Source organism: Eubalaena glacialis, chromosome 3, assembly GCF_028564815.1.
Source record: "Eubalaena glacialis isolate mEubGla1 chromosome 3, mEubGla1.1.hap2.+ XY, whole genome shotgun sequence".
Lineage (NCBI taxonomy): Eukaryota > Metazoa > Chordata > Mammalia > Artiodactyla > Balaenidae > Eubalaena > Eubalaena glacialis.
In genome coordinates, this window is record NC_083718.1 from 23,021,929 (window position 1) to 23,032,160 (window position 10,232).

Here is a 10,232-nt window from a genome sequence, read left to right on the forward strand (position 1 = left end):
TAAGACAGCATGGTTTTCCACCTATATGAAGTATCTAGACTAGTCAAATTCATAGAGACAGAAAGTAGAATGGTGGTTGCCAGGGCTGGGGGAGGGGAGAATGGGGAGTTATTGTTCAGTGGGGGGTGGAGTTTCACTTGGGGAAGATAAAACAATTTCTGGAGATGGATAGTGGTGATGGTTGTACAACATGTGAATGTACTCAATTTCACAGAAATGAACACTTAAAAATGGTTAGAATGGTAGATCTTATGTATGCTTTAACAACAAAAAAACCCCCTCTAAACAAACAGGGTGGTAAGTACTCTGCAGCCTGAGAACAGCTGACCCCGGGAGCCCAAGCTTGGCCCAGATCCCAGAGCCTTTTGTGCCCCTGCTTGTCTGGAAGGGGGCTTGGGTGGCTGTAGGAATCTGAGCAAATGGAGGTATAGTATCTGGAGGCATATCTTATCTAAGCTATAAGGGAGTTTGCTTCATTATACACTTCCCCTTTCTAGAAGCCATGAGTTCTATCCACAGTGGACACCAAATTAAAAAGTTACTTGGTGAATAAAGAACGTTTGAAGTGATCTATCCCTGCATAACAAACAGTCCCCAAACTTAGTTGCTTAAAATAATAGCCGCTCTTTATTTGCTCATGACTCAGCCCTGGGCTGGGCTCAGCTGGGCGCTGTCTCTGCTCCATGTGGTGCTGACTGCATTTAACCCAAGGGTTTGGGGTTGAAAGAGCCAAGATGGCCTCTCCACATGTATGGAGAGAGCTGGGGGCTGGCTGGGCCTCCCTGTCCTCATGGAACATCATATTTAATGAGTCAAACGGATTTTTATTACTTTCAATCCATGGAGCTTTGCAAACATCATTTGGCAAAATGGCACCATTTAACAAATAGAAACAACTTAAAAATTCATCATGCATCTTACTTTTGTCATCACTCACTTTATATAATTCACTAGATATTTAAACAGCCTTCTTAGAATTTATAATTTGTTTTGTTTCAAGTGGTATATCATATTTCTTTGTTTCACTAGTGTTTCCTTTACTTATCCTCATAGGCTTAATTACTTTTATTAATTGTTGAATTAAATTGATTTAACAGAAACACTTATTTCTTATAAAGCCACAGAAAGGGTGGATATCACTATTAGAATATTGTTTATTAAGGCTAATTCTCTAATTTTTTTCAAAATGTTTGCTCCCATTTTATAAGTTACATTAAAATGAATATAAAATTTCTAAATTCTCCAGGGGTGGGATCAAGATGGCAGAGCAGGAAGATCCTGAGCACACCTCCTCTCATGGACACAGCAAAACTACAACTACATATAGAACAATTATCTTTGAGAATGACCTGAAGACTAGCAGAACAGATTTTCTACAACTAAGGATATAAAGAAAAGGCCAAATCAAGACAGGCAGGAGGGGCAGAGTTGCAGTCTAGTCTGAACCTGCACCCATGCTGTGGTGACCCACAGGTGGTAAGGATGATCATAACCACAGAGGCCCTGAGGAGGAGGGGACTGAGCCCCACGTTGGGCTCCCTAGCCCAGGTGTCCTGCACTGGGAAGATGAGCCTCATAATGTTCTTTATATCAGATATAAAGAAACACAGACTGAAAGTGAAGGGATGGAAAAAGATATTCCATGCAAATGGTTGAAAAGAAAGCTGGGGTAGCAATACTTATGTCAGACAAAATAGTCTTTAAAACAAATACTGTAACAAGAGAAAAAAAGGCACTTAACATAATGATAAAGGGATCAATTCAACAAGAAGATATACAAGAAGATATAACACTTGTGAAATATATGCACCCAACATAGCAGCATATAAATACATAAAGCAAATATTAACAGACATAAAGGGAGATGTTGAGAGTAATGCAATAGTAGTAGGGGACTTTAACATCCCACTTACATCAATGGATAGATCATCCAGACAGAAAATCAATAAGGAAACATTGGCCTTAAACAACACATTAGAGTATACGGGCTTAATAGATACATATAGAACATTCCACCTCAAAAGAGAAGAATACACATTCTTTTCAATTGTACATGCAGCATTCTCTAAGATAGATCACATATTAGACCACAAAGAAAGTCTCAATACATTTAAGATTGAAATCATATCAAGCTTGGGAGATTGGGATTGACATATATACACTAATATGTATAAAATGGATAACTAATAAGAACCTGCTGTATAAAAAAATAAATAAAATAAAATTAAAAAAAAAATGAGGCAGGAGGGTCAAAGTTAGAGAAGATGCAAGGTTGGAAGCAGAGGTCAGAGAGCTGAAAAGATGCTAAGCTGCTGATTTTGAACATGGAGGAAGGGGCCATGAGCCAAGGACTGTAGGTGGCCTCTAGAAGCTGGAGAAGGCAAGGAAACGGATTCTCAGAGCCTCCAGAAGGAAAGCAGCACTGCTTACACTTAACGGTCTCTACATTTTTTCAGATCAAGCAAAAGCAGTAGTTCATGAAGGTGGAGAGATTCATTTGAACAGAACTAATGAATAGGCTCTTGGATTGTTTGATAAACCAATTAATGAAAAGGAGGGAACTGTATGAACACACTGGGAGAAGGCTGAAATTCTTTGCTGATTTGACACAATTTACAGGCATCAATGAAGATATTATAAACTCAACACACAACCTCAAGGACATCAATGACAAATTGGTTAATAAATGTCATCAATGCAAAGAGTATTTAACATTTATGATTAGTCACTGCACAAGAAAATGTGAAATGCCTGAAATCTTATTCTTTTTTTAAAATTAATTAATTTATTTTTTTAAAAAAGTAATCATATCAAGCATGATATGAAACTAGAAATGAATTACAAGAAGAAAACTGGAAAAAACACAAACATGTGGAGACTACACAACATGCTACTAAACAACAAATAGGTTAACAAAGAAATCAAAGAGAAAATAAAAAAATGCTCTGAGACAAACGAAAATGGAAACACAGTGTTCCAGAATCTATGGGATGCAGCAAAAGCAGTTCTAAGATGTAAGTTTATAGTGGTACAGGTCTACCTTAGGAAACAAGAAAAATCTCAAGTAAACAAATTAACCCTACACCTAAAGGAACTAGAAAAAGAATGACAAACAAAGCCCAAAGTTAGCAGAAGTAAGGAAATAATAAAGATCAGAGTGGAAGTAAATGAAATAGAGACTAGGTGGTCAAAAGGTACAAACTTCCAGTGATAAGATAAATAAGATAACTGTACAACATTATATAACATTGTTATAAGATAACAACAACATTTATAAGATAAATGTACAATATGCTTAACGTCATTAACACTGCTCTATGTTTTATATGAAAATTGATGAGAGAGGGACTTCCATGGTGGCGCAGTTGTTAAGAATCTGCCTGCCAATGCAGGGGACACAGGTTCGATCCCTGGTCCGGGAAGATCCCACAAGCCACGGAGCAACTAAGCCCGTGTGCCACAACTACTGAGCCTGTGCTCTAAAGCCTGCGAGCCACAACTACTGAGCCCGCGTACCACAACTACTGAAGCCTGCGCGCCCTAGAGCCCATGCTCCACAACAAGAGAAGCCACTGCAATGAGAAACCCATGCACCACAATGAAGAGTAGCCCCTGCTTGGTGCAACTAGAGAGAAAGCCCAAGCGCAGCAACAAAGACCCAATGCAGCCAAAAAAAAAAAAAAAAAAATTGATGAGAGAGAAAATCCTAAGAGTTCTCATCACAAGGAAAAAAATTGTTTTATTTTGTACCTATATGAGATGATGAATGTTCACTAAACTTATTGTGGATTATGATTATGTAAATCAAATCATTATGATATACACCTTAAAGTTATATAGGGCTGTATGTTAAGTATATCTCAATAAAACTGGAAGAAAAATGAAATAGAGATAAAAACAGAAGAAAATTTCAGTGAAACTAAGAGCTGGTTCTTTGAAAAGAGAAATAAAATTGATAAACTTTAGCCAGACTCATCAAGAAAAAAGAGAGATGGCTCAAGTAAATAAAATCAGAAATGAAAGAGAAGTTACTACCGACACCACAGAAATACAAAGGATCATGAGATTACTATGAAGAATTGTATGCCAACAAATTGGACAACCTGGAAGAAATGGATAAATTCCTAGAACACACAGTCTTCCAAGTTTGAATCAGGAAGAAATAGAAAATCTGAATAGACTGATAACTAGTTATGAAGTTGCATCAAAAACTCCTAACAAACAAAAGTTCAGGACCAGATGGCTTCACAGGTGAATTCTACCCATCATTTAAAGAAGAGCTAACACCTATCCTTCTCAAACTATTCCAAAAAAAATTGAAGGGGAAGGATGTTTCAAAACTCATTCTAGAAGGCCAGCATTACCCTGATACTAAAACCAGATAAAGACACTACCAAAAAAGAAAATTACAGGCCAATATCCCTGATAAACATAGATACAAAAATCCTCCATAAAATATTAACAAACTGAATTAAACAATACATGAAAAGAATAATACACCATGATCAAGAGGGATTTACTCCAGGGATGCAAACATGGTTTAGTATCCATAAATCAATCAACATGATACACTACATTAACAAAAGGAAGGATTAAAAATCATATGATCATCTCAATAGCTGCAGAATAAGCATTTGATAATATTCAAAATTTATGGTAAAAACTCTCAACAAAGCGGGTATAGAGGGAACATACCTCAACATAATAAAGGCGATATATGACAAACCTACTGCTAGCATCATTCTCAACGATGAAAAGCTGAAAGATTTTTCTCTAAGATCAAGAACAAGACAAAGTTGCCCACTATCACCACTTTTATTTAACATAGTATTGGAAATCCTAGCCACAGCAATCAGACAAGAAATTGGAAAGGAGGAAGCAAAACTGTCACTATTTTTTATAGTAGTAATACACATTATATATAGAAAACTCTAAAGACCACCAAAAAACTACTCAAACTAATAAATGAATTCAGTAAAGTTTCAGTATACAAAACAAACAAATTCAAAGAAATCTGTCACATTTCTATACACTAACAATGAATTATCTGAAAGAGAAATTAAGAAAACAATCCCATTTACACCTGCATAAACAAGAATAGAATACCTAGGAATAAATCTAACCAAGGAGGTGAAAGACCTTTTCTCTGAAAACTATAAGACATTTATGAAATTAATTGAAGATGACACAAATAAATGGAAAGATATACTGTACTCATGATTGGAAGAATTAATATTGTTAAAAGGTCTGTAATATCCAAAGCAATCTATAGCTTCAGTGTAATTCCTATCAAAATACCAATGGCATTTTTCACAAAACTGGAACAAATAATCCTAAAATTTCTGTGGAATCCCCAAAACCCGAATAGTCGAAACAACCTTAAGAAAGAAGAACAAAACTGGAGGAATCATGCTCCCTGATTTCAAACTATACTACAAAGCTATAGTAATCAAAACAGTCTGGCACTGGCACAAAAACAGATACATAGATCAACGGACCAGAATAAAGAGCCCAGAAATAAACCCATGCTTGTATGATCAATTAATTTATGACAAAGGAGCCAGGAATATACAGTGGGGAAGAGACAGACTTTTCAATAAATAATGTTGGGAAAACTGGACAGCTACATGCAAAAGAATCAGACTGGTCTGTTTTCTCACACCACATACATAAACTCAAAATGGATTAAAGAATTAAATGTAAAACCTGAAACTATACAACTCCTAGAAGAAAACATAGACAGTATGCTCTTTGACATCAGTTTCAGCAATATTTTTTTTGTATCTGTCTCCTCAGGCAAGGGCAACAGAAGCAAAATAAACAAGTGGGACCTAATAAAACAAAAAAGCATTTGCCCAGTGAAGGAAACCATCAACAAAACAAAAGGCAACCTACTGAATGGAAGAAGACATTTGCAAGTGACTTATCCAATAGGGACTCACAGAATATATATGAAGAACTCACACAACTTAATAGCAAAAAAAAAAAAAAAAAAAGAAAGAAAACAAAAAACCCCAAAAAACAGTCAGATTAAAAAATGGGCAGAGGACCTGAATAGACATTTCTCCAGGGAAGATGTACTTATGGCCAACAGACACATGAAAAGAGGCTCAACATCACTAATCATCAGGGAAATGCAAATCAAAAGCACAGTGAGATATCACCTCACACCTGTCAGAATGGCTATTATCAAAAGACAGCAAAAAAAAAAATGTGTTAGTGAGCATGTGGAGAAAGGGGAACCCTCATACACTGTTGGTGGGGATGTAAATTGGTGCAGCCAATATTGAAAACAGTATAGAGGCTCCTTCAAAAATTAAAAATAAAACTACCATAAGATCCAACAATTCCACTTCTGGATATTTACATCAAGAAAATGAAACCACTAATTTGAAAAGATATATGCACCCCTGTATTCTTTGCAGCATTATTTACAATAGCCAAGATATGGAAGCAACCTAAGTGTCCATCAACAGATGAATGGGAAAAGAAGATGTGACATATATATATATATATGTGTGTGTGTATATATATATATATATATATATATATATATATACACACACACATATATATATATATATACACGCAATGGAACACTTCTCAGCTATAAAAAGAACAAAATTTTGCCATTTGTGACAACATGGACAGACAGACTTGGGGTTATTATGCTAAGTGAAATAAGTCAGACAAAGACAAATACTGTATGATATCACTTATATGTGGAATCTGAAAAACAAAACTAACAAACATGAAAACAAAACAGAAACGGACTCATAGATACAGAGAACAAACTGGTGGTTGCCAGAGGGGAGGGTGTTGGGGGATGTTGGGTGAAATCGATGAAGGGGATTAAGAGATACAAGCTTCCAGTTATAAAATAACAAGTCAGGGTGATGTATATACAGCACAGGGAATGTAGTCAATAATATCAAAATAACTTTGGTGACAGATGGTTACTAGACATCATGGTGATCAATTCACAGTGTATATAATTGTTGAATCATCATGTTGTACACCTGAAAATAATATCATATTGTATGTCAACTATACTTCAATAAAATTTTTTTCTAAATTCTTTTTGCATTACAGCATTACAAACTGTTCATTGATATCAAAAATTCTTTCAGTTTTAGCCTCAGTTCCCAGATCATCAGAGATATTATTTAATTCTCTTTGTTTATTTGACGTATGGTATTGTTGTGGACTGAACTGTGTCCCCCACTAATTCATATGTTGAAGCCGTTAACCCCCAATGTTTGGAGATCGGGACTATAAGGAGGTAATGAAAATTAAGTGAGGTCATAATGGTGGGTCCTTAATCCAATAGGAGTGGTGTCTTTATAAGAAGAGGAAGAGACACAGATTCCTTTCCCTCTTCCTCTCCCTCCCCATCTGTGTGTGCACAGAAGAAAGGTCATGTGAAGACATGGTGAGAGGGTGATCATCTGCAAGCCAGAGAGAGAGCTCTCACCAGAAACTAAACTTTCCAGTACTTGGATCTTGAACCTCTAGCTTCCAGAACTGTGAGAAAATAAATTTCTGTTGTTTAAGCCACCCAGTCTGTGATATTTTGTTATGGCAGCTGGAGCAGACTAATACAATAATAAATACAAAGCTTCAAGAAAAAAATTTACAGTGAATTGTTGACTTTACATCTTTCATTACATCATCCAGGGGTAATTGAATACAGTGACTTAGTGCCAAATTAAAAACATTTAAAAACATTTCTAAAATTTTGGCTGAAATACCAGACTTTCTCCCTAACATACAGGCACTAGCACTGTCTGAACAAAAAGTTTCCATGAAAATATATCTCATTGACACCATTTTTCTTAAACATTGACAATAAAGTTTGGTCATTATTTCAAGTATTATTCCTTCCAACTCCACAAGATCAACAAAATTTAAAATTTCTCATTTTAAAATAAAATTTTAATATGCTTTTATATGAAACAGTTGAAGGTTCATAGAAAGTGAATATTTTACTCTTTTGATTTATAACTTTTAAAATAAGTTGTTTTCTCATTTCAGTAGATATATGTTTTCCAACAAGTGGGAACATAAATCTAGAATGTAATGTATTCTTATATAGGTACTATCCTTTTTAAAATGGCTATTGAATATTTCATGTTTGGAAATGCTTGATTGTGTTTAAGCACATGCTGGCTAGTGTTAACCTTTTAAAAGGTACTTTCTTAATATTTTTAATCATTTAATCAACATTTTGTTAAACTTAGAAGATTTTGTTCTTTCAAATACATTATTGTGTGAAACTGATCTTTTGATTGTTTTTCTCATTGATAATTACAATTTTCTTTTATTGAACCATGAGCTTTGGCAAAATGTGATTGCCACTCTGATGAATATCTAAATCTTTTAACAGTCAACTCAGAGCACCATTTGCATCCCATGTTTATATCCCTAGCACTGATGAGACACTTATATTTTTGTTAAAATAATCTAATTATTTTGCATTAAAGAAATAAAAAGTATTGTGTGAATTTGCACTGATTCTTGCAGAGTGTAAAAATGTTCAGGTCGTTTGGATTTCCACATAGTAAGTATTCTAGGCTATACTTCATTATTAATATTGCTTGTTCTTTGCAGACTCAGAAGATTGAGTTGTATGATATTTAAATGGAACATTAATAAATGTATCCATGTTGATTTTCTCTTTATTCTGTGAGTTTGTTTTTAATATTTTATTTATAAATTCTTAAGTTTATAAATATCGAAACACTACATTTACCACTTACACAAGCATTACAATGCACAAATACAACTAAAGTAACAGCTATTTAGAATCAGTGGCAACCACATGATTTCAGTATAGTGATAAACCAGGATGTCAATAGCATGGTGTGCTCTGTGATAAATAAGCATCCGAGAGGCCCGTTTATCAATGATCCTTGTGACATCCTATGACAACTGGCCCAAATGAATGAGTTTAATTTAGAATTTTTAATTATTTATTAATTTTCCTGTTTGCTGCAGCAACTTTAATACTACTTACCAATTGGAACAGAAATCTTTCAAGAGTATCACAATCACTGCAGTTATACCAGTGAGAGGGAATAGGAAGTTCAGGGCTGGTGCGGTGGCCCAGTTATGATGTCAATGGTATTTCCTCCCTCTGTCTTTTTGGCTTCTCCATTCCTTTTTTTTTTTTTTTTTTAGGACTTGTAAATTTTAAGTAGGAAAAGAATAACTTAAGGTAATTTATTTCTACTTGTATTCTTGTATACATGTATGCATGCATTTACTCATTCATTCAGCATATACCCATTATACAAAACATTGTGCTATGTGCAAGGGATATTTAAAGAACCAGGTTCTGACCTCAAGGAGCTGACAGTGTATAAAAGAGATACATGAGTAAACATATTAAAATATGGTGATGACAATTCCTCTTTTTTTCCCTTACTTCCAACATGCAATTTTCCTCTAAATCTGACACATACCTTGAATTCTTCCTCTTCTCTCCATCTTGGCTTCTCCATTCTTAATGTGTTGATTTCCTTCTCATGATCACAAGATGGCTGGTGTGCCTCCAGGCATCAGGTTTGCATTCCAGGTAAAAAGAAGTATATATCTCACAGGTTCAAGCTGTGTCACATGGCCACTCCTACCTGCACAGTGGCTAGGAAAAAAATCAAGTAATTGGCTTTTCAATGTCTACAGTAGCTGAAACAATGTAGGTTGGCAGGATATTATGATTTATAAGAAATATATCAATATATTTGGTCATTCAAATGTCCACCATCTTAGCTCACTGCTTCCCAAACCCCTGAAATGTCCTGAGTGATGAGCAATGGGAGCATCTTTTGTGATAATATTTGGTCTCTTGTCCTCAGTTCCTGAAATCACGTCAGAGCCAGAAAGGTGAAATCGTGTCTCGTTATTCATAACAAGCCCCTTTCCACCACAACTGGGTTTATGTTAATGGCGTGACTTTTGGAAAGCACATAAGGATGGGGGCTAGTTGTGCGGGGAATCAACCATGAATGGAGGGTTGGAACTTTTAGTCCCACTCCCTGATTTCTGGGAAGGGGCGAGGGGATGGAGGTTGACTCTGTTACCAATGATTTAATCCATCATGCTTGCGTAATGAAGCCTCCACAACAGTCTAAGAGGACAAGATTTGGAGAGCTTCCAGGTTGCTGAACCAGAATCCATCACTGTAGGTGGTGCATCCCAAACTCCATGGGGACAGACGTTACTGTGTTCAG